This window comes from Leopardus geoffroyi, chromosome A2 (assembly GCF_018350155.1).
Source record: "Leopardus geoffroyi isolate Oge1 chromosome A2, O.geoffroyi_Oge1_pat1.0, whole genome shotgun sequence".
Taxonomy (NCBI): domain Eukaryota; kingdom Metazoa; phylum Chordata; class Mammalia; order Carnivora; family Felidae; genus Leopardus; species Leopardus geoffroyi.
In genome coordinates this window covers 139,517,885-139,541,991 of record NC_059331.1, presented here as the reverse complement: position 1 = coordinate 139,541,991, position 24,107 = coordinate 139,517,885, and the positions used below count along the sequence as shown (strand labels likewise).

Below are 24,107 nucleotides of genomic sequence, written 5' to 3'. Positions count from 1 at the left end.
TTTTTCCAACACAGAAGTTAATGAGCCCAGCCTAAAACTAAAACACCATGAAATGACAAAGCAAGCATGTTATTTAGGAATGTGGAGCTAAACACCAAAATAATTACTTAAATTGGTGAAGGAGAGATGGGTGTTTTGGGGTAGGGGGATTCTGTTGTTATTTTTAATAAAACTTTTTTTTATAAAACTTGAAAAGTATTTGACCCTTAACCTATGTCTTTGTGTAACTATGACAAAAATAATAATTTAACAAAAAACAAAAAAAAAGAAGCTCTGTAATATCCATGCTGTTCATTTGTCATTTGATTTATTCTTGATATTGCCTATTCTTTCTAATGAGAGGAAAAGCCTACTGATTTTTTTTCTTCATCATTCTTTACTAGCTTAAAGGGATTATTGAATTTTAGGAACTTGAAGTATGGTGCTAGCTATAATAGAGATTTAAAATTCATTCCTAAACAGTTATATATATGTGGGAAGATTTCAAGTGACAGATATTAATAATCCAACAACCTGCAGGAGAAAAAAAGTACCAAGATTTTGATGTCCCCAAGAGATGCTGAAGGTCACAAACTAACTATATAAATATCTAGTGTACTGATGCTTTGATACCAAAACTCTACCTCTTAAGATCTTTTACTTCTGGAAGCTATCTGGGGGTCAGGGGAGGAGGGACACAGACAGTAGGAGAAGATAATGAGAGAATGAAAAAGAGCAGTCAACCTAAAAATCCACAAGGAGCCCAATGAAGGCAGTACCTTCACTATTTATGGCCACTTGTTGGGCTAGGAAACATTTAATTTGTATTCAGAATGATTTGTTTATCCTGAAATCAAGCTGCAAAAATTCCTTACCTATCCAAAGCCTCAAGTATAAGTCATAAAACCAGTCAATTTACGGCAAAGGGATGGTAGTAAGTTTAGTCAAAGAAAGTCGAAGATGACTTCCAGAATTCTTGCAGCAAAGTCACTGAGTGCTCTAGCCTGAGTGTCTGTGTCCGCCAAATTCACATGCTTTAATCCTAACACCCAGTGTGATGGAGGTGGGAGGTCGGGCTTTTGGGAGGTGATTAGGTGATGATGTGGAGCCCTCATGAATGGGAGTAGTGCCCCCAGATGTCCCCCAGAGATCCTGTCCCTTTCTGCCATGTGAGGTTACAGTGAAAAGACTGCTACCCAGAAGAGGGTCCTCACCCGATCATGCAGGCATGTTTATCTTAGACTTTCAGCTTCAGGGCTGTGAGAATAAATTTTTGTTGTTTGTAAGCCAACCAAGCTATGGTTTTCTGTTATAGCAGCCCAGTTGGACTAAGATACTGGGACTTTATATCAGTGGAGATATTATTCAGTGCACTGAAACATAATTAAAGGCAGGTGAGACTCTGGCCTTACGTAAAAAGCCATTATAAGTATCAAGAATACCTTAAGAACGTGATCTTGCAATACACTGATATGTGCACTACAAAATGTCACTATTCTCTCTCATTTGTAATCTGACACCGATACATGAGCAAGAGAGTGAAAGGGCATCTCAGGTAAACCATTGAATAACACATATTATTGATGGTGTTGTATTTATATTGTGTGTGATCAGAATACAGCATTTCAGGGAGGAGAAAAATAAGCACTAAAACATTGCCATACATACCTTTTGATCCAACGGGTTCACTACTAGGAATCTTTCCCCCCCCCCCAATCCCGCCTATGTACAAAGATTTTCAGAAGGATGTACACTGCAGTATTTTATATATGAGTGGAAATAGGGAACCATTTAAAATGCCAAATGGTACATCTGAATTATGGAATATTAAAAATCCATCTAAATACACACACACACTCTTGAATGTGTATATGGTAATACAACCATATTTTTTAATGAAACAATTTTTAAATGTTACTGTGATCCCATTTATATTTTTAAAAGATATGCATGTATGTACAATACGTATTCAATGCATAGAATGGGCCCTAGAAGAATAAACACCACTTGTTGGTAGTGATTACATCTGGGAGGATTATTTGAAAAGGACCGTATGGAGTAGTGTGGTTAAGGGAACAGTAGCCCCTCCTTATCTGCAAGGAACACATTTCAAGACACCCAGTAGGTGACTGTAACTGTAAGTAGTATCAAACCCTGTATATATCATGTTTCTTCTTATATGTACACACCTGTGATAAAGTTTAATTTATATATTAGGCACAGTAAGACATTAACAGCAGTAAGCAATAATAAAATAGAACAATTATGCCCATATACTCTAATAACAGTTATGTGAATGTTGTCTCTCTCTCAAAATACCTTACTGCGCTCCACTCACTCTTCTTATTGTGATGTGACGATACACTGCCTACGTGATGAGATACTAGTTGGTGAATGATACAGCATTATAGGCTACCACTGATCATCTGACCATATGTCAGCAGGAGGATCATCTGCTTCTGGATGGCAGTTGACTGTGGGTAACTGAAACTGTGGATACGGGAGACTGCTGTATAGATTGTGGTGCAGACCTCCTAAATTTGGATCTTGACCACTTAGTGTATGTCCTCTCTAGATCCTTCAGTTTCCTCATCTGTAAAGTGTATTAATTCATGTGAATATTGCTTAGAATAGAGTTGGCACTTAATAAATATTACATAAGTTAGCAATCATGAAACAAATGTTCATCATTATAATTAAGGGAGAATTTTAGTTTTTACTCTGTGACTGCTGTTTTGTTTAACTCTTGTGCAATACACCAATGCATTTTTTTTTATTTTTTAATGTTCATCCATCTTTGAGAGAGAGAGAGAGAGACAGATGTGAGTCAGGAGGGTCAGAGAGAGAGGGAGACACAGAATCTGAAGCAAGCTCCAGGCTCTGAGGTGTCAGTACAGAGCCCAACATGGGGCTTGAACTCACAAACCACGAGGTCATGGCCTGAGCCGAAGTCAGACGCCCTACCGACTCAGCCACCCAGGTGCCCCTATTTTATGATCTAAAATAAGGAAGACAAAATCCAGAAAATTTAATGTTATTGCTGTAGTGGTGATAAAACTGTATAAAGACGTTAGGGCGTTCAGTTCCAAGACCTCCTGCTCCTTCACTGCTAAATGAACTAGACTACTCAGAGTAAACAATTACCCCTCTACTATCTCAAGGGCAAGGAATAACAGCTCTTTCTCTTTAACGAATCCTACGGTGCTGTGTACCCAGCGGGTGTGCACTAAATGTTTGCGGGTAATGATAATGGTGAGGATGCTGACAGTTGTGACAGACTATAAAACTTAATTTAAAAGCCATCAAGAAAATGTAACACAAAATACATTCCTGAATTTTGTCTGTATGGAAAACAAATTCGGTTTGATTATTAGTAAAGTAATTTAGTGTACATGGTACTATTGATTATTTTGGTAGCATCCTGAGTCTTGCTCATTAGCATGACCTAATTATTATTTCAAAGGAGTCAAAGAGCATAGCAAGGTCCATTTCTATTATTTTAGTATTAAAACTTAGTTTCCTGTAAGGACTTTATAAATTAAATGCACAAAATGGATGTTAGCAACTAAATTATCTTTAATCCCTGCAGCAAGATTTGCAGTAGTATGACTGTTTTCTGTTTCCTTAAATTGCAATGTTACTTTGTTTCTACAATGACATACTCCTCTTCTATGTGTTTAAGTAGCTCATGCATGGAAAGAATTACTTTATTGGAAAGATGATGATGTGTGTCCATTCTAGCTCCATCCCAGTTTCGGGGGTTGAGGCTCTAACCATTTATTAATAGGTGGCACACTGCCTCTCTTCTGCAATCACTGAAGCATCAGCCAGGCAGTATATCAATGGCATTTACCCCTCCAATCAGCAGATCTGAAACTAATCTTTATTAATGGATTTCTATCTCCTTGAGGCTGATATGATGGTGACTTGAGTGATTGGAAGAGATTCTACAGGGCAGATGCACTGCAAGGAACAAGAGCCAGGACTACGGGGCATAGGTGACCTCCTATGGTGGTGGGAGATTCTATAATCCCCTCCATGGCTATAACCATTAGCATCCTGCCAGGAAAAAAAAGCTACACTAGTTATCTGAACAGAGAAATTTAATACAAATAATTGTGAACTAGTAACAGGATATTAACTACCTACAGAGGCAAGGAGAACTCTCAAGATTACAGGAATAACCGATATAGGGAGTAGCTACCACAATACCCAGGAAGGAAATAACTGAGAAGAGAGCCCTATCCATGGTGGAGACTTTGACCTCATTGGAAACGGTGCCCATGTGGCCCACTAGATGGCAGAGAATTTTGCTGAACGGCCTCAGCATGGCCTGGCACTCAGGGTTGCACTCAACAATAAGCTGCCACTGGAGCATTAATTAGCCTCTTTGGAAAGTCAGCCAGGGTACCAGCAAGGACTGAAAACTTGCATGGAAGCCACTTACCGGGGTGATGGAGTTTTGCAAAAAAGCCACCCTCTGGGCACAAAAAAGTGCCCATGAAGCTTTCCAATAGGAAAGCCAAGCACGGAGTGGCTTCCTAACTCACTGGATGGCCACTGACTGGAGTGGTGGGAAGATTCACTGGGGAGGTGACTGCCACTTGCAGCTGCACACTGAAAGGCACAGAAAAAACAAGCAAACAAAACCAAAAACACACCATATCCAGGACAAGAAGCACCCTCCCTCCTCATTGTTCCTCCAGGGCTCTCTATTTGCAACGCCAATAGTGCACTTGCTGGCAAAGAAGTATTTGGAAGTTTGAGTTTCAGTACCACAAAGCAGGGTGGAGAAGGGTAGGCTTGGGGCTCAGAGGCAATACTTTAACAGCTGGTGCAATAGCCAAGCCTGGAATATTGAAACTTGGTTTTATTAAAGGACGTTATAGAAACAACCTCCCTATTTTCTTGACCATTTATTCATTAATTTATTAACTCAATCAAGAAATATTGATTGATCACTTACCATATGACAGGTACTATCTTACAGACCAAAGATAGAGCCATAAATGAAAAATGCGGTTCCTGGACTTGATCTCTGATGGCTGGTCTTCTCTCTAGGTTTTTTTTATTTGTTTAGTTGTGGGGGTTTTTTGTTTTTGTTTCGTGGTTGTTTTTTTTTTGTGTTTTTTTTTTTGGTTTTGTTTTTTGTTTTGGGTTTTTTTTTTTTTTGGTGAAAAAATGTATATTTAGATTTAGCCAGCTGGGCTTAGTTTAGATGATCCCAATTTTGCTGGCAACATCCAAAGCATCATAGTCGGGAGCCAGTTGAACATATGCTTTCTTTTCTCTATCATGCCTGATCAGGATGTTGACCTTGGCCACGTCAGTATTGTAGAACTTCTTCACATCCTGTTTGATCTGGGGCTTGCTGGCCTTGGCATCCACAATGAACACAAGTGTGTTGTCATCTATTTTCTTCCTGGTTGATTCAGTTGTCAGGGGGAACTTGATGATGGCATAGTGGTCAAGCTTGTTTCTCCTGGGGTGCTCTTTGAGGATATTTGTGCTGCCTGTGGAGAACTAGTGTCCTGGACTTCCAGAATGTAGGTGACCTGTGGATCTTCATTTTTTATAACTGAATGCCTTTCAGCACCCCTTTCTTGGCCTTCGAAGCCTTTGCTTTGGCTTTGGCTTTGGGAGGGGTAGGGGCTTCCTTATTTGTCTTCAGTGCCATCTTCATGAAAGGGCTCCCTAGGGTTCCTAATTCTACCTCCAATTGGCTCAGTATTCCTGTTGGCGTCTTGATCAGCCCCTTCCCCCTGGCTTTGCCCTGCTTTGTTCCCAAGATGCTTCTCAGCCCTTGATGGCTACCCCCCCCAAAAAAAAAAACCCCAAATAACACAGTATTAAAAACTATACTTCCTTCATTATTTAGTCAAATATGTTTATGTAAGAAACTAGAAATATGGTCAGGGTGCCTAGGTGGCTTAGTCAGTTAAGCATCAGACTCTTGATTTTGGCTCAGGTCATGATCTTACAGTTCGTGAGATTAAGCTCCCAGTTGGGCTCTGTGCTGAGCATGGAGCCTACTTAAGATATTCTCTCTCTCTCTCTCTCTCTCTCTCTCTCTCTCTTTCTCTCTCTCTCTCTCTCTCTCTCCCTCTCCCTCTCCCTCTCCCCCCTCTCTCTGACCTTCCCCCACACCACCTCTAATGCTGTTTCTCTTAAAAAAAAAAAAGAGAGAGCGAGAGAAAAGAAAAGAAAAGAAAAGAAAAAGAAACTAGTAAGATGGTGATATCCTAAACTAGAACTTTGGCAATTAGAGATAGGAAATGAAGGAAAATGGGAAGGATGCATAGGAGGTAGAATAGACAACTCCTAGTGAACCCTTGAATGGAGGGGCTAAGCAAAATCTGGGTTTTCACCAAGAAAGAGTCTACTCAGTTATCCTCTGGCTCAGCCTCCTCTGGAACCCACTCTGTGTTCTTGGGTAAAAGGCTTTTAAAAGACAATGAATAAAATCTAAATGTGCTTCCCCTCCATAACTTCAGTCAATATGAAAGGAGAGACATTGGTAGCAGTAGTCTCCAGGGACATAAATGCCATTCTTTGTGTTAAAAGTACAGCAGCACAATGGTGGTGCTTTTAGGATCCGCTGCACTAGATAAAGAGCCCTGGACCAGAGATTCTAGGAAAATTGGTAGTGTATTTAATGGGCATTGGTGAAGAATGGCCATGTTGATGTTTATCACACAAAGGAGCCTTAGAAACACATCCCACTGATGCCAATTTGTGTAAATAGAAGAGGATCTTACTGGAAGGAAACTTACAGTCAAATAGCAGAGCCCATGTGATCCTTTCAGCCATCATGGTCCCATCTAGAGCTGTGCTTAAGCCAGGTATAATTGGATGAGCATCATGAGGAAGTCTTCTTGAGGGACCTACCCAGCCAAACGCTGCATATTTATAGGACTGGAATAGATCTGGACCAGTATGTTACAACAGAAGCTTTCTGACCCCAAAAAAGGGCTTGTTAGAAAAAGAAAGTCTCTGGAGTTCAATAGCTGGTTTCAGCCTGTTTATCAGTTGAGCTAACTCCTATCATACCTGCTGCGCTAGCTTTTTTCTAGGCTATTAGAAAGTGAGAGAAAATGAGCCTCCAGAGTCCTCTGGGTTCATCTTTCCTTAATGATAGTCTATGAAAGATACACTTGCCACTGCAAACCTTTGCTTACAGGGAAGAAAATAATTGGTGCTGTATGGAGACTAGTTAGAAGAGGACAGGAACAATCTTTTAGGAGAGGGCACACTTCAAAAATTTCCATTAAAGAAAGGCTTAGATGCATTGTCAATGCTTTAAAAACTCCCAGAACCACTGGAAAGAAATGTAAGGTAGACTGGTGATAAAACAAACAAACAAAAAAAGGCATGTAAGTGAGGAGCCAGAGAAATACTTTATTGTATTTCAGAAACACATAGCTTGGGAGAAATGGATTATTTGTAAACATACATAGATTGTATGCAAAGATACTTAGTTGATCCAACAAAATCAGTTACAGGACAGACACACAAGCAAACACACACACACACACACACACACACACATACACACATGCATGCACATATACATATATAGAGAGAAAGGAAAGGATTAATTATCATATGGTCCCTCTACCAACACGTCAGTAAATTTAAATCTGACACCATTTTGCTTAAAGTAGGTGATAGCTTGATCATCAAAAGTGGCCAGTATTTGAGTTTTATTATAAAGGAGAAAATTCGGATACCATGGAAACATTTTTACTGACCTAGTTTTGTTTCTGTATTGAGCTGAAGATGAGGAGTGAATGTGGAAAACAGGAAGAAGAGAGGAGAGAAAAATTCATTTTTGTTTCTTTCCATTTTTGTGTCTTATTTGACTCTACCTCAAGCTCTTATGTCAACTTGTTCTCTACTTTCCTTTAAAAGTTAAATTATCTCTAAGGGTTAGCAACATAGTTCCTTTTACTTAAAACTGGTGGAAATAAGCCCCCAATTTATTTGTGTGCGTTTGTGTGCACATGCACATGTGTGTATTCTTAAATCCTGAATTCTTTATGAATATTATAACAAACACCATCAACTGGACCCTCGAACCATTCTCTGCTCTTCCTTTTATTAGTAAATCACACAGAGTCCTTACAGAAGTCTGAGCAGCACAAGGCCACCCAGCTAGACTACATTCCCTGGCCTCACTTGCATTTAGCTGTGGCATTATTACCAAATTCCCACCACGCAGGAATCTGCGCACTGCCATGCTACCTCCAGGACCTCCAGTTCCTCTCTTTTTTTTCCCCTTTCCTATGGACTGGGCTGGAGATGGACTGGAGACGGGGACGAGTGGAAGAACCACCTCCTGGAGCTAGAAGCCACACTTTGACGAGGGCAAAGGCCAACCTCCCATCTGTCCTTGGGGGACCTCATGGAGCAGAGATGTTGCATAAAAAAGAATCAAACATCTATTTTATTAAGCTCCTTCATTTGTAGGCTTCTGTTAAAGCAGCTTAACCTGTATGTTAACTACAAATATCAAACTATAGAGAATTGCCAACCTATCATAGCACAGTAGTAGAGGTACACAGTTCTGAAGTCCATAAGATATATTTTCATCTAATTCAGTCTTAACTTTTACGTCTCTTCATATCTACTTCATTAGGTAAAATTTCAGCTGCTTCTCAGCTATCTGGTTTTTGGTTAACACTTAAATCTGGCTGCTGTAACGACGTAATCATTAGACTGTAGAACACTTCTCCCCACACATACCTTTCTACCACATTAGCAAAGGCCACCTTACAGCAGTTCCTTTGAGCAGTATATCCTGTCCAACTATCAGGAAGAAATTGCAAGACACACTCAAAAGCAAAAACATAGTTTGAACTAAGCTAAGCATCCTATTAAGTAAGCTAACAAAAACAAAAACAAAAACAAAAAACAAGTAATAAAGTAGAAGGAAGGAAGAAACAAAAGTATAAAAATCAATGCTGCAGAAATAGGAAAAAATGACCAACAGAGGAAAAAGCTAGCACTTTGTAGAAGTCAGTCTTTTACCACAAAAGACACAAGGCCAAGATATTTTTATAGATAAATTTTACCAACTTTCATGAATCAAACAATCCTTATATTAAATTTAAAAATCTCAAAGCCTAGAACAAGAGGGCCAATGACCAGATTTATTTAAGTTTAGTCGTTAACACCCACGCCACTCAAGAAAGGAAAGAAAAATCTAAACGGATTTCACTTGTGAATATAGGTAAAAAAAAATCCTACAAAAAATAGCAATGATAACTAAATTGAATACATGATCCTGAGCTGGGTCCTTTTGCTAAGAAGGACATTACTGGCAGAATTTGAATGGAGTCTAGGAAATACAGTAGGAGTGCATTTCTGCATCCAACTGTTTCACTTAATTTGATGACTGTATTGTACATATGGTGGAGAATGAAGGAAGTAGACACTAAGTTATTCAGGGATGGTAGGACATCAGGTCCCAATTCAAATGGTTCAGGGAAAAAATAAAACTCTTTGTACTAACTAGACTTGCAGCTATTCTGTAACCTTGTCAATGGTTCAAAATAAAAATCTGATGGTAGCCAGAGGGGAAGCGGGGCGGGGGGGGGGGTGCAAAATGGGGGAAGGAAAGTGGGAGATAATAGCCTTCCACTTATGGAATGAATAAATCATAGGAATAAAAGGCACGGCATAAGGAATACAGTCGGTGGTATTTTAATAGCTCTGTAACGAGACAGATGGTAGCTACACTTGTGGTGAACATAGCATAATGTTTAAGCTTGTCATTTCACTAAATTGTACACCTGAAACGAATGTAACGTTGTGTGTCAACTGTACTCAAATAAAAAAGGGGAGTGGGAATGTTAAAAAATCAACATTGAAAGAAAATATTAAAGAGAATGTCAGTATCATTAGTGTTATTTAAAGTCACTTGTACTTCTCAAATAACTTACTACTTTCTTTCTGTTATGCAATCCGTGTATGCTGAACTTTGACTCAGTATTATCACAGAGATTGAGTACAGAATCCAGAACTAGATTATCTGAGTTCAAATTCCATTCTGCTACTTACAATTTGTGGGATATAGGCAGATTACCTCACCAATCTGTTTGTCAGTGTCCTCATTTATAAAAAGTAAGAATAAAATGAGTTAACATATATAAAGTATTAAAGTATTGGCTGGTATGTATTTATTGATAAAATCATAATAGCTACAGTCAGTCAACCTTGTTGCAAAAAGGATTTTGAGTTGTTCTACGTATACCCGCAACATGATACTGATACAGCAATGGTAATCACGATAATGCTAATAATGTATTCTAAATCCATGCATGACTGATAATATATTTTTCACACAATGTCACAGTTTTCATTTTACCTGCATTAAATATTTGGCTATTTCTCACAGGATTAGCAACTCTGTTTCCCCGATTTCAGGGCTTTATAGGTGATGTACAGTAGACGTAGACACAGCAACATTTTTCTAGGGAAGAATTTGAAAATTGCTTGAAACTGCAGGTGAAGGGCTGTATGCTTTAGATAATGACTCACGCGGGACAGTACTTCATACAGGTTACACGAGCTTAGACCATAAAAGCAACAGTAGTGGTTGCCTCACATCACACTGTTTTCTGGGAAGCTGTGTTAATGAAATGCAGTCTCAATTTCTTGGGCTGGTGATTTTTGGTTCATTATCAGGGAAATATAGAAGGTTTCCTGCCCGGAACCCTTTTGCCAAGAATTAGATGACCTCCACAAACAGGCTCAGTACATTCCCATGATGTCAGTCCACTGGGCAGTTTTCCGAGGTGGCAGGTCACGGCTATATTCCCACAAAGTGAGGAAAAGGTTGGGGGTAGTGGGGGGAGAACAACTGTGTCCTCTCTGTCCACAGAATAAATAAGTGAGTCGCACTGAGTGTCTAAGTCCTGCCACGGACTTTTCTCTAATTAAAGAATCCCTACGTAATACTTTTTTTTTTTTTTTCAGTAGAAATAGATTTCTCGGTTTTCTTTCTAGATCAACCTTATTCTGACTCAGTTCAGAAACCAAAGCAAGAGTGTAAGAAGTCAGGTGAAAGGCCCCAGAGCATCATTTCTTCTGAAGGCGTGCCTTGTTAGAACTGGATTAAGCTCAAAAACAAGCAGTGGATGAGAGACAGAACGCTAGCAGCTCTAACACTCTGGGTTATTATACACACAGCTAATGGGTTTACCCAGTATGATTTGTTCTCTTGCCTCGATTGTTAAACTTGAAGATTAGCAGAAAATAGGCCCAGAAAATTGCGTAAGAACCCAAACTTGGTTTTATGTGGAGAGGAGAGGATTTTGGATTTAGTGGATACAAAAAGTAAGAATTTTCTTCTTACAGTAGACCATTGCTGTTTCAGATTCTGTTTGTACTTATCTCTATTAAGCTCCTTGTTGAAATGATCTCCTTCTTAGACGGTGGGAATTAAGGTTAATGTTCATTTTTAATATTCTATAATTAGAGCACCTTGCACAAGTGACTGACATATTGTAGATATTCATTTGCACAGTTACTACAATTTTTTATTTCAAGTAATTAGTTCTGGTCAGTCATGGAATTGGTCATCAGCCAAAAAATGTTTTCTTCCCTGCCCTGTGGGATTATTGGCCCCTTTTTTGATCTCCCTAGGAAAATACCATTCAACTCATCAAAGACCTGCTGTAAGCATACCTGCCCTTGAGGCTCTCTCTCAAAGCAGAATAACCAATTAGGGAGGCACTGAGTCAATGGAGGTGTCATAGCCAAAGTATCCCAAGGATTTTGGTATCATTCCCAAGACCATCTCTACGGTGGGGCTAAGTGCATGAGACTACTTGCCCATGATTCTGTTGAATATCCTTTTCGCTTAGCCAGCTTTCTTTGCTTTGATCTGTATTTACTAAGCAGACTTTTAATTATTATTTTTAGCTTTCCTACAAGAAAAGAATGTGTTTGCTATTCACAATTAATTTTTTTGGTCCCTGTATTAGTTATTTCTCTCCCCAAAGTAAAAAGTTAATGTTCAGGTCTTATATGTTGGTTTTGAAGTTTTAATATGGGTCTGCCCCTGACATGTGGGCAGGAGTGTTAAAGAGTCAAGTTTCTGAGACTTCAAAGCTGAGAAACAAATCTAGACTTCAGAGGTAAACAGTAGCTACTAACTGAGGTCTTCTAAGGCTGCAATGAGATTTCAGTAAGCCTGGGAGAAGTGCTATTGGAGAATGGTACATTCCTGAGGATAACATTTTGGAGTCGGATATTGCAGTAAAGAATTTGTTTTCCTAGGGCAACATGAAAAACTTGGGAAAATTTGACATTTTGCTTCATTATTCTAGAATGCCCTGAAAACTGTTTTCTCTGTCTTCATTTTTTATCGCTCTAAAGGCAAGAGTAAAAGCTAAAAATGATCTCCCTTTCTCCCTGTCTTGTATTACTCCACACTCCAAGCCTCACCCCCAAATAGAATACACATCCTTTTGTTTCCTGTATAAAGTACTTTCCAGACATGAAGTATCAAATATCCAGCAGCACAGAAAGTGAGGAGATTTTTTTCAATCAATCAAATGCATTTTTCTAATATTTAAAGATATTGTCATGTTGAAGCAATTTTTGTCTCACTTCCTGCGTTTAAATGCGAATGAATGGGCTAATGTGTAACTTGTATTCTATCTTTCCATAGTGGCTGCAGATATTTATAGCTAACCTTTTAAACAATAACACTGTTCCCAAACCTAACAATCCCATTCTGTTTTCCACAGCCTTTTTCATACCAGATGCATGGGACCTGAAAATAGAATTTCCTTAATTCTAGTCATTTCCCCCATTTTCTCCGTTTTCCATTTTGCCATTGAGTCTTTCTTTGCTCTGTTCTCCCACAAAGTAATTTTGCTCATATTCTTTCCCAGTAATTCCAAATAATTGAAGTATATCTTTTAAAAATAAATTTTATCTGCACAGATTGAAAATATAATTGTGTCAATGACAGTATTACTTTGGTTATTGCAGGAAAAGGAAGTAAACACCCTGTATATTCTTGGTCAAGTATACATCAAACTTATTTTTGTTTAATTCCATATTTTCATTTTATATCACAATAATAATAGATTCCTTTCAATGTGCATGTAACACATTTTTGTATTGAGGGTTCTGAGTATAATAATTTAGGGTAATAAGCTTACCTGAAAACCAAGCTTATTGCTACCAAAAGGACATACATTTAAATAGTTGTGAGTGCAAAATAACCTGATTGTTTTTAACATAATAGACTCATATTTTTAAAATACAGATGACTAAACTAGGAAATAATATTAAAATAGATATTATCAAATTAACTGCTTTTGAAAACTTCATTTCCCTTATATAAAATATAATTGTAAACTCTGGTTAAAAACTTAAAGAAGTTTAAACAGGCACTGATACACCAACAAAATATTTCACCATTAAAGATCATCTGAGAATTTGAGGAAATTTCATCTTGCTGGTAACTAGCAGTAGAACATAATTTCTTCACTAAAAACAAGTCAAGTTGTACAAATTCAGATGATTAAGTTTTAAAAGGATCCTCAGTATGGAAATAATTTGTTAATATTTTCTCAAACTTACCAGAATACTGTTCTACATTTATGCCCGATATTTAATATATTTAAACATAAGAACTTCCTGCTCACCACATCCTTTTGCTTGTAACAGCAATATGTGGGAAAAAAGTAAATTAATTATTATGAATCATTTCTCTTGAGTTTACTTCAGCCTATATGAATGTCTTTCACCTTCTTGTTTCATGTCCTATTTTCCATGTCACTTTCCAAATGAGAAATGTCAGCTCTGTTTTAGCTTTAACAATGTGTGGCTTTTAGATAGCACTTAGGGTTAATTGGAATTTTCTGTTTGGTTACATTCTGAAAATTAAAGAGTTTATCAATAAACCAATGCCATCATTTCCATTTCTGCTGTTCCTCAAATTCAGTCTGGGAGGCTGACTTTCATCTTTTATGAGAGTAACTGCCAAATATAAATTTCTTAACTATAGTGATTTTCTGGGCCATAATTTCCTTTTTTTAAATAAGAAAATATGGCATCTTTAAATGTTTCATATCATTTCATGGCACTTTAAAAAATAAATCGTATGTGACTATATAAATTAAATGGAACAATTTTCATAATTAAATAATTAAATGACCTACAATATTATAAGTGTGTTTTTCATCTTTAGTTTAATGTGTATGTATGCGACTGAGGTAAAGAATCAACTAGGTTTAGCAAACTGGAATTTAACAGGGATGAAGGTCATATTTTCTGCTTATCTGTTTACGAATATTTGACAAGAACCACACAGTACAACCTGTGAAAGAAAAGACATGGAAGTTGTATTAGACACTACGCTTAGTACAAGCCAACCACAGCATGGAAAAGTGAATATGTTATTTTGCTACATTAATAGAATTGTGTCTTAAATAATCCACTCTTTTTACTGATTAGGTCACACCTGCTGTATTGCTTAATCTAATTTTACAATTTATGGGTTTTTTTTTAATTTTTTAAATTTTTGATTTTTTATTTTGAGAGAAAGAGAGAGAACATGAGCAGGGGAGGGGCAGAGAGAGAGAGAGAGAATATCTCAAGAAGGTTCCATGCTATCAGTGCAGAGCCTGATGCAGGGCTTGATCTCACAAATCATAATATCTTGACCTGAGTCAAGTTCAAGAGTTGGATGCTTAACTGACTAAGCCACCCAGGAACCCAGCAATTTATGTTTTTAAAAGAAGATGCAGGCTGGGGTTCCTATGCAGTATACCATAGAATATATATTATTAATAGCTATGGGGCCGGGGCGGGGGTGGTTAAGAGATTCTGTGGTCAACCAGTGGATTAGACAGATTGCTTTGCTGCAGGATTTTCCAATGCTTTTAATATGCCAAGGACATTTTGCCTCTGTGTGAGGATAAAGTATGCATATTTGTTTAAAAATAAACAATAGAAATATTCTTTCCTCATGAAATACCTGTTAACATCCAGGAAAATAACTTGAAGAATAACTGAGTTCTACAAAACACAGTGGAGAAAATGCTGATGTAGCCAATTAGAAAATGATTAAATGGGAATAACCAGGAAACCATTCTTCCACTCCTCACCTGACCTCCTCATTGGACTGGTGCCTGTCTTCTGGCCTTTCTCTGTGCCCTAAATGCTGTCTTGGAGATTAGCTTACGTTCAAATAAAAAGAAAGATATATTTATTGGCTTATAAAATATCTGAACTAGACACAAGGACATATTTGCTTACTGTGAACTTCTAAGTTTTGATTAAAGGTCAAAACTTGGGTATCGGGATGTGTGCAAATTGTTGAAGGTGGCATACTTACATTGCAATGTTTCCCATTAATGTGGAAAATTTCTACTGGGATTATCATGTATTATATTGAATATCCCATAGCTTCAGACCTCTATGAATGTAAATGTTTTGGTGACATTTTCTTTGGGAGTATGTGGCATAGCAGAATACCATCATTAGTAATGATGTTCAGCAGATGCCAGATAGCCTTTCAATTAGTAAAGTTCCTATATGAAATGCAAAAGATACGAAAGCAGATTCCAGGGCAGTAGAGCACCCCAAAAGCCAACCAGTCCAGTCATTCATGTGCTGATTGAATTCCTTCTATCTGTTATACATGAGTTGGCCGCTGGGAAGATGACGATTGCCCTCATGGTGATTGTGACCAAGCAGAGGCTGTAAGGTCAAAGCAGAAGTGTAGTAAGATGGTGTGGAGGACACGGAGTTAAGTGGCCCTCGCAGTCAGTCCCCTCTTTTCCAAAATGTTATAAACTCTAGAAGGATTAGAATTAATCCAAAATATGAAGTAGATAGGAAATATAAAACTTTACATATTCCATTTAAATAACCTTAGAGACTGTGGAAGGCAATTACTGCCATCATTGCCTCCGTTTTTTTTAAGTAACTGTTTATATGACGGTTGTTCCATTCACACTGTCCATATACACCACAGAGGGGAAGTGCTTCAGGGAGGAAATGGGGAAGGGTTCATACTTGAGGAAGGCCCTAAAAATCAATAGGGGATATATTTCACTTTTTATTATTTCTTACCGTCCGATCAATATTCGGTCTGATAAGGGCATTTGTAACATCGAGGGATTCCTGCCTGAAGCTGATGCCGCCTGCAGCGTAGCCACTGTAGCCTATGTAGCTCCCTCCTTCCCAGCTTGCACTTCTCAGATACAGTTAACAACTCTAGAGAGTGCTCAGGACTTCCACTTCCACTGGAAAAGCATGAACATAGAACTTCCGGAAAGTTTGAGGAATCTTGAGCAGAGAGAACGTGTGCCCTACACAACAGGATATTAAAATGACTTCCGTGTCAATGGGTCCTTTCTTTCAAAGTGAAGTGCAAGGTTGTGATACAGGAATTGTAAAAGGGGAGTTGTGAAAGTCATATGTGACTCTCAACCCCTCACTCTTATCAAGGTTGTAGAGAAAATCAGAAGACTCTGGATCTTGAGAGAGGTGTTAGCATGTTAGCAGAATCTTTTCCTGCTCCCCAAGTCAGGAAGGTGAGGGTGCTTTCCCTTCAAACACATTACACATCATTTCTTCTAGTTACAGGAGAGAAAACGGTTTTCCTGACGATTATCCACGTTCCCTTACATTTTCAGGCACTACCCTAGGTATCTTAGTTTGGAGTCCCCCAGAAGCAGGCCCTGGAAATGAGGATTTAAGTGCATGTTAATTAATTTTGAGGTAACCCAGGAACATTGGAGGGGAGCGAGTGGTGAGACAGACAAGGGAAGGAATCCAAAAAAGGTGTGTTCTCCAGTGCCTTTTGCCATGTGGGCGTCTGAGGCCCAGCCCCGCTGGGCAACTTTGAAGGAGAGTGTGACACCAGACCCAGAACTGCATCCTCCATTGGGGGAGGAGGCTGGACTATTTAATCTCCAGTTCTCTTCATTATCACCCGAGGCCCACCCCCAGAGATAGTAACGTTTTGGCATTCGCACTGAGAGAAAGTGCTTGGGTAAAAGTTGCAGAGGTTTGCAGAAGGAAACCTTGGATATAAACTCTAAAAGTGAGTGCCAAGGTATATGTGTGGGACAGTGACAACATCTGCCAAAGTAGGTGAGCTGGAATATAAATAAAGTAGCATGTTCAGGGAGGTTCCGTAATTTAAAGATAGTCACACAGCAAGTAAGGAGCAGGGCCTCTGGCTACAAAATGTGTTCTCCAGTTGCATTCCAGATGTTCCAAATGACCAGAAGATAATTTTCACCTTGTGATTTGACTCTAGAACAACGTTTAAGTAAGGACGTTGAGTGCTGAAGAAAAGGGCATTTAAGTAAAGGATCAAGAGGAAAAGGTCTATGCTGAAAAGATGACTTAGTAAAAAGGATGTCCTTGATGAAGGAGTTTAGAAAGTTCAGAATGAAGAAGTCAATGTAGAGCATCATCAAATTCATGAATGACTGCCACTGTACAGACAGATCTCTTTGGGCTCAAAATATAGAATAAGGACCTAATGTGAACGAAACCAGAGTTTAGATACCTCAAGTTGGGGTGCACGGTGTCTCCCACCCACCCTTCCCACACTCCATCGCCAGATGTATCCCATAATGTACTGAAATCCCTTAGTGCCCAGGTTAGTGCTTTCCTCTTGGTTCTAAAGCTCATCAGAAACACGTTCTGGAATAAATAGCTCCCAGACCCAGGGCGTCCATTCCCAGTCCTCACCTACCTAACCATATGCACAGGTTGGCTCTTTCCATTATGGTAACTTTTTCAGGAGGATCGTTACCATACTCTGCCTCTAGGTCTTGATCTGAGCCATTTGAATCCACATTTTAAAAATTTCCCTAATTTTAAACCTTAAGAAGAAGCTGTTGGATATTTTAGACCTTTTTCCTTTCAGAAAACCCTGAAGTTTACTGTGTCCCAAACTTTCCTCAGAACATTCATATCAAGGAAGAGAAGACTTTTTCCTAAATCATGGAGGGTGAAAAGGGGGTGGTGATGGATTTCCTGTTACCCTGTTTCTCCTGGAGCATTTATTTGAAGTGGTTGTTGCCGTCATGGTTACTTCCCTTTCCAAATATACCTCTAACAAAAAAAGAAGGACTGCTTGTGTTTCTATCACCGGAGAGTTTCAAACTGAGACTAAATAACACTTGTCAGGAATGTTCTAGAAGTGATTTATATATCAGAGGAATTGAACCAAATGACCATTAATCTTCTCTTCCAATTTGGAGATCGTATCTCTCTATGAGAATTTTCCAGCTTAAGAATGTATTTTCTTTGGGGGAAATTGTCTCCGTGTTAAATTTTAGAAGCGATATTTCCATTAGGCCAAAACAGTACTTTCTCATCACAATGTTTTTGTAAAACTAAGATATCTGAGAGGAAGTGGTGCCTCATTATCTGAGCTCATTATCTTAGTACTGGCCTCCGCATTAGCCTCGGAAATACTTGCGTGATTTAGCTAGGGGTTGGCAGATGGACTAATAGACAAATGCCCAGCTGCTTGTCCCAATTCTGATAAAGGAAGCCTGGCCCACACATTCACACAGCCAACTCCTGACAGCAGGGACCACAGAGCAATGGACATGGCATCTGCCTTTTGTAACCGCCACGTATTGCAAACAAGAAAGTGGAATGGAATGTTACACAAAACATTAACCAAATGCCCAGGTGAAATATAGCAAATTCATTAAATTAGTTTTAATGCACATTCACTAAAATTAAAGAAAGAGACATGTGTGAGGAGGGGGATGAAGAGACAGAAATAGAGACAGAGACAGACCATGAGTCAGTTGTTTTGGAAACAGTGGGTCGTGGTGATTTTAATTAATGCAATCCGTTTTGTTTTGAGTCTAAGTACTCATAAACTTAGCCTTCATGTTGCTAAAACCAAGCTTATTCCTGCATCTTATGAGATAAATCCATACCATTCAGAGTTTAGTTAGGCAGGCTGTCCAGAGTTTGTTGGAAAAGCTATGATGTGTGTCTAATTAATACCAAACACTTCTGATGCTAGCCTCTACTCACAGTCTCCCAAACACATGAAATTTAGTAATTGGTATAAATATGGCTTTGTCCAGAATTTTTAGTAACTGGTACAAATGTTGCCTTGTCTAGACTGATTTTAGCAGTCTACAATGATTTTTCCCTGATGTATATATATCTCATTTAAAATTACCCAGTACGCATTCCTCTTGCTACTAAAATAATTGAGTGTTACAGCATTGAACATGGGCTGTGTCTTCCATTTTACTAATTAACACATTAATTTAAAAATTAGAAATATTTAACAAAACACTTGCATCAGTATTTTTTAAAGCCTGATATTCCAAAAATTTGTGCCGTAAATAAATAAATCTGCAGTTTACTTCTTCTGTGGCAAGGTGTTGCCTAACTTCAGGAACTCCTAACAAAACCATCTACATGTAAACACATGATTGAAGTTTGTTTTGAAACACTTTTTGAAAAGCATAAATTGAGTTCATGTACATTTAAATGAATTCCCAGGAAAATACAATTAAAGTAGTGGCTACCCAGCAAAATGACAAAATTAGGAAAGCAAAACCACGCAGAAAAATTTAACTCTTGAAGTTGTGTTGCTTAAAACAGGAGAGGAAAAGCCCTCTCGATAGAAGGAATGCCCGCATTGGAAACCCCCCTCTTCAGGGCCTTTGTCCTCTGTGCAGATTAATCTTTAATTTATGGACTCAGGTAGACTAAGTAACATTACCACTGAGTCAAAGTTAAGTACTTTACCTGATACAGAGGTTTCTTGGCAGAGCCCCCCCCCCTGCTGAGAGCACCCATTGTTTTACCCTCCACCCCTCCACCTTACTGTTTACCTGTATTTTTTCCAGGGTTACCACTGCCATTATATGATCTTGGTGCCCTAGCCATACAAGCACAAAACTCAAGCTTCCTTGAGGTTTTAAAAATTAGAAGTGGGATGGAGCACCTAGGTGGTTGAGTTGGTTAAGCGTCCAACTCTTGATATTGGCTCAGAACGTGATCTCACGGTTCATGGGTTTGAGCCCCCACATTGGGCTCTGCGCTGAAAGCAGGGAGCCTGCTTGGGATTCTCTCTCTGCCCCTCCTCTGTTCATGTGCACGTGCGTGTGCAAGCGTTCTCTCTCTCTCTGTCTCTCTCTGTATCAATAAGTGAATAAACATTAAAAAAAAAACAGAACTAAGAAAAACAGATTTCTTTTCCTGTGGTGGGAAAGCTGGGATGCTGTGAGTTCTGAATCTATGGGCAGCCACGCCTTCATGTGTAAAGAAGGCTGCTGAGGAAAACACAGCAAAAAGAGAGAGAGAGAAAGATAGGTAGTGCCTGTGATGTTCAGTCCTGGATTCCTATATTCTCAGAAGTCCTACCTTTAATTTGGCTGCCGGATAAACATTTCCACTTTTGAGTCAAGCTAGTTTAAGTTAGTTTGTCGTTATTTGTGATCAAAAAGTTCTGAGCAATATTCTTTGTGTGTGATGATGACTGATTGGAGCATGCCACAGTTTGGTCAGAAAAAATAGATACAAACCCCAAACGTGTGCTATACTCACCTTTCGGATACCTTATCATCTGGGAGCCACACAGTTGCTCCATCCGCCGTGGCAGCAATTACCTGTGTATCCCAGTTACCATCTTTCCATCTATATCCACATTTAGTTCAAAGAAAAACTCAAATCAAACTCACACAATGATTTCCCTGTCCCGGCTTCTGTACATGGTATGCAACAATAGAAAGTACAGAACTACCCCCGCCCCTCCCCACACAAAAACCATTTACCTCTGTCGTGCAATCTTTTGTAAGTCTGACCATTCTCTTAATCACCTCTTAAGCGTAGTTAAAATAGCATGATCACTAATGTTCCCAAACAGGCGGTCCGATGCAGCACTCCAGATTGTCTGACAATCACTGAGACACTCTTGGGTTCCCTGGACAATGAACTATCCAAGGCTTTGGGCAGTCGGTGCGAAGAATGAAACCAAACTCCGCTTTCTATGTGATTGGTAGGGCTTCCTCCGCCCGCACCAGGAACTACCCCTTGGAAGCCTCGAGCTCTGTGAGCCCCAGGCAGCTGGCTCTCCCAGAGAGCACTTATGAACAACCAGCACCAAACCTCTGCTTGCCTACCACCCAAGCGGACTCCAGATCCTCACAATGGTGAGACTGCCCTCATAGTCACCCTGTCGGGAGAGCGAGTACAGAGGGGCAATGTTTCTTTCCTGCAACATATACTCGTGGGGGGTCCTGCCGAGCTTTGACCTCACCAGGCTCTCTCAGAGATAATAAAAGACAGACTGCCATGTGGCCTTTCTTTCTGATGAGCACGCTTCGTAAGTTTTGAAAATCGGTTCCTTCACAGTGTGCGACCTTGTGGAATTCACCTCAAGCCTTGTTGCGATACAAGCGGGAACCAGGAGAAGACCCACCTTGCTCTACGTTTCATAGAGTGAGGTGGCATACCCTTGACGGACATCAGTAGTGCTTCTTCTTAACCCCTCATTCTCTCTGAATTGCATGCAGAGAATGAACATTGGCTAAGCTGATTTTTATGCCCAAACTAGAGCAGAGAAAGCTCAAGGACTATGTCATAGCTAAACTGTGAAAATATGGTTTGAACTAAAGAGAAACGCTCACATCTGCCATCTCTTGGCAATACTGAGCATCAGCTCTGATGAATTCAATTCAGCAACTATACATCCCTGCTTTGCCATGCAGTCCCACGCACTTCACAGGATTAGAAAATGAGTCACATTCTCTAGCTGTAAACAGACCTCTGTGTGATCACAGATATTACGTTCTTGCAGCAGCTGGCTTGTTTTATGGCTTGAGCTTTTTTCACATCAGAAAGACTACTGCCTGGCCTCTTGCAGATGAACAGCTCTGTATGTGGGGTAAAAATACAAACCTACCAGTTCAGTAGTTACCTAACACTCCTCAGAGAGGAACCAAATGGGCGCTGGTTGGACACAATGGCAAGTCTGGATCTTGGGAGCTGAACCAACCAGGGGCACTGTATTGTGTTCAGAGTACTAAACTTAGGAGAAACCTGACATTGAATATGAGCCAAGTCTACACAGAGGATACCCAAAGTCCAAATTCCTTTAAGTCACTCAATCTTCAAAGCCAAAGGTGAGCCTGAAACCAGAAAAAGCTTTGCTTTTTAACAAAGCAAAAGGGGTCAGCAGAACTCATGCTCAGTGGGCACGGTAAGTGGGAGTTAGGGCATAGGGGGTGGGGGGAGCAGGCATACACTGCAAATAGAATGGCTTTTATTTCCCAGGGGACTTAGGGATACGTGAGTCAGACCAGTTTAAAAGTTCAGGGCAAGGGCAGACAGCAGTAAATGAAAACAATTATCATTCATGGATTTATAGTGTACCTGAATTATTAAATTTTCTTGAGGCTAATTCCAATACTGTTGAAAACACAAAGAGGTGCTTTCAGGTTGGTTTCATCACCTTGAAAAGTACGGAAGCTACAGCACAAAGCGTTTCAAAAAAGTCTTTCTGGCAACAGAAACGAAAGCTGTAAAGCAAATACCTTTGCTGAATGGCAAGATGAGAGAGTTATTTCTGAATTGGAACCTAGAAGCTAAAGGGGAACACTTCAGACTTTGAAATGATAAAGCAATTTTCTGATAAAAGTTTTTACAAAGCATTTTCCAGTAAAGTGACCTTCCGTGTCTCTGGTCAAAGCCCAATTACTCATTTTCTTGCTCTTGCTGTGAAATGTTTTGAACTGATGTCAGCTTATGAGCTCCCACTTGGGGCAAAAATTTTCAACTTCTGTTTTTAAAATATGTCTCACATATTTTATCCGACATTTATTCTTCCTCCTGGTGTCCATCATCTAATCTTCTATTAACATTAAAAGTAAAGTTAGTAAGTTAAAAAAAATCTGCAGTAGCTAAAATTAATACAAATCTGGCTAAAGAAAAAATATCCAATTATGAAAGAAAATAGAACTGCAGAGACACTCATTTGAACAAATTGCTATTTGCAGTTGTATCCAACAAATATGTATTGGCACTCACACTGTGCCAGGCACTGGTCAAAGCCCAGGAGATCAGCAGCAGACAAAGTATGGAGGCAGACAAAGTAGAAGAGGTAGGAATTAACAATACATATACAATAACAGTAAACAGTACATAATAATATATGTAATCACGTAAAGTATCTGGTATCACATTAGCACATAGTAGTGGTAAATGGAGTGAAAGGAAAAATAAAGAAAGCTAAGGACGATGGCAAGTGATGGAAATGTCATTTTAGGTACAGGTTCTCTGGAAAGCAAACCTAGAACCAGTATCCTATAAATGTTAAGGTCTAGAGATCTAGAGGCAAACAGACTTGGATTTTGAATTGCAACTTGACAGTTCATTAGCATTGTGTTCCCAGGCAGTGGGTTGTCTTCCTAAATTTCAGTGCCCTAATCTGTGAAGTGGGGATAAGGGAACCTTCTTCAAAGAACTGGTCTGAGTGCTTAGCCCAATACTTGGCATGCAGCAGTGCTCCATAAATGTTCATTCTTACTGTCTGACGTGTGTGTGTGTGTGTGTGTGTGCGCGTGTGTGTAAAGCATTCATGCTCTATGTATCTGTGCTAATTTAAGGAAGCTTCTTCAGCTATCATGGCACCATGGTTACATCTGTGGCTTTAACAGATTAGAAGCACAGTGCCTGGATCTCTCTTATATCCCTCTGCATTTCTCCAGTTGTCAGTAGACCCACACTGTTTCTGATTAACTTATTTTCCTTGGGGTGCTCCGAAGTCATTTTTACTGACTGTCTCTACTTTAACAAAAGGAAATGTATAATTGTTGAACTGCCAGAGGGTATAGTTACTGTTGTATTTTCCTGTATCAGTTCCAAAAGGTGAACATTTCCTACCAGCTTTTGAATCTGTCTTCCAACTGGGTAATTCTATATCCATCTTACGCCCAGTGGAGGTGATTATGATAAGGTATGAAAAGAAACAAACTGGCTTACATGTAAAAAGACAGCTCCATACTTCCAGACTGGATTCTTAGCAACATTGCCACAGATAATAGATGTGACCTTTCTAAACTGAGGAAGGTTTTTTCTTTTTTTCTGCTTTCATAGAC

General features: G+C 39.3%; 1 long non-coding RNA gene and 1 pseudogene across 1 annotated transcript in view; one reads left to right on the top strand and one right to left on the bottom strand.

The window, feature by feature from the left end:
- LOC123606772 overlaps positions 1 to 24,107 on the top strand; it is a 238,143-nt gene that overhangs the window by 179,563 nt on the left and 34,473 nt on the right. The gene's annotated exons all lie outside the window — the stretch shown is intronic.
- Positions 5,120 to 5,662, bottom strand: LOC123606770 (annotated as a pseudogene).